The sequence below is a fragment of the Corvus brachyrhynchos genome, unplaced genomic scaffold, assembly GCF_000691975.1.
Source record: "Corvus brachyrhynchos isolate BGI_N302 unplaced genomic scaffold, ASM69197v1 scaffold46, whole genome shotgun sequence".
In the NCBI taxonomy this organism is placed as follows: Eukaryota; Metazoa; Chordata; class Aves; order Passeriformes; family Corvidae; genus Corvus; species Corvus brachyrhynchos.
Genome location: NW_008238838.1, coordinates 6,117,063 through 6,118,739, shown reverse-complemented (window position 1 = coordinate 6,118,739; position 1,677 = coordinate 6,117,063). Strand labels below are relative to the sequence as shown.

The 1,677-nt window shown below is 56.6% G+C and overlaps 1 protein-coding gene across 1 annotated transcript in view; it reads right to left on the bottom strand.

Moving 5' to 3' along the window:
- SIK3 (SIK family kinase 3) overlaps positions 1 to 1,677 on the bottom strand; it is a 34,672-nt gene that overhangs the window by 4,429 nt on the left and 28,566 nt on the right. The gene's annotated exons all lie outside the window — the stretch shown is intronic.

Genomic DNA, 1,677 nt, shown 5'->3' with positions numbered 1-1,677 from the left:
AGAGATGCAGCCTCCCCCTTCCTTTGCACAACCGTGGGGTTACGTGCGGTTAACAGTCAGCTTTCCCGGAAAAGCGAGAAGGAAAACATGAGGTAACAGATGTTAGCGGATCAGTGCCACCCACACACTGCTTGGGATGCTGCTCCAACTGTGGGAACAGTGGTTGGGGCCAGCAGCCTGCTGCTCCAGCTCCACAAACAGCCCCGGCCCCAGTCCCTGCGCTGCGGGTGACGAGTTCCCTCAGCCTGGAAGAGGCAGGACCCAAAAAACAGCTGCTTCCCAATGCCAGCACTGCAGTCTGGGGATGCTGCTCTGGACCAAGGGACAGACACCCCGAATTCACACCCTCAGCCCCACAGAGGAGAGCCTTTCATCCCCACATCCTTTGTGTCACTGTGGCATGTGACACTGGCACGGCGCTGCCGCCAGCTCAGCCCCCTCCGTGCCGAGCCCAGGCAGGTTTCCCACGGGCAGCACTCCCAGCCTGGGACGGCTACGTTGGAGCAAAACTGGAGCAGGGCTGTTCACAGGCAGTGCAGTCACATCCCGAACAGATTTGGTCGGCTCTCAAGGTCCCCAGCTGCCATCCCTGGCAGATGCTCCACAGACATCCAGAGCTTTGTGATCGGCATCAGCACGCGCCCTTGGAAGCGCAGACACTGGGAAAACACTGCTCCAGGGAAAACACATCTGGGGAGCTGGGGCAGGGAGAGAGGATACCCCTCAAACTGCACCCTCATTACACAGTCTAGGGAAAATAGGGGGAAAAGCCAGGGAGGTAGGATTTGGTGTAGGTTAATTGTGGGAAATCCCAGGTATATAGGATTTGGTGTAGGTCAGTAGTGGGAAAACTGAGTGATGTAGGATTTGGTGTAGGTCAAAAACGGGGAAGCCCAGGGGTGTAGGATTTGCTGTAGGTAAGGGAAGCTTTGAGGTGACTCTGCCTGGACCTGAAGCAGCGCAGGCCTGAGTCCAAGTGGGTTATGGAGGCCATAAGGAAAATGGTACAAACAGTTACATCCCAGGACATAGTTTACTACAAACAGCCCTGTCAGAAGGGCTTACACAAGCCTATTTGTAAACATTTATTTGCTTTTACTCATTTACAAGGCCTTGCAGTCTAAAGTCCTGCTCCCTTGTGTAACCAGTCCTCGCACCAGCAGTGTAGGGGTTGAGATTTGGCTTCTGACTTCATCAAATCTCATTGTCCCTCTAACGGTCTACAGTGACAAGATTCAGACTTGTGATTTCGTACCAAACACCCCTCCAGAGCTTCCAACCCCCACTGAGCCTCTGAGAGCAAACACCTCGGGAATGCAGAATTCAGGAGGATTTCAGCACAGCCCTGCCTTGTCCCTGCCCCCCGCCCACGCTCTGGGGGGTCAGGGCTTGGCAGCCCCGCTCAGCCCTCCGGGCCAGCCTGTTCCAGCCTGGTACTTTCCCAACAAACCCGTGCTGTGTCCCTGAACAAAGCTGGGCCTCCTGTGCCCTGGACACAGCTCCTCCGCAATAGGGCTCTGAGTGCCAAGGGTGCGCTGGCGGCTCCAGCCCAGCACCCCGAGTCCTGCAGGGAATACTGATCCTCCCGCTCAGCCGCTCCTCAAAGCCCTCCTAGCGAGGGGCTCGGAGGGTGCTTTTCCTGCAGAGGAGCCTGTAACTACAGCTCCGGCACGCACG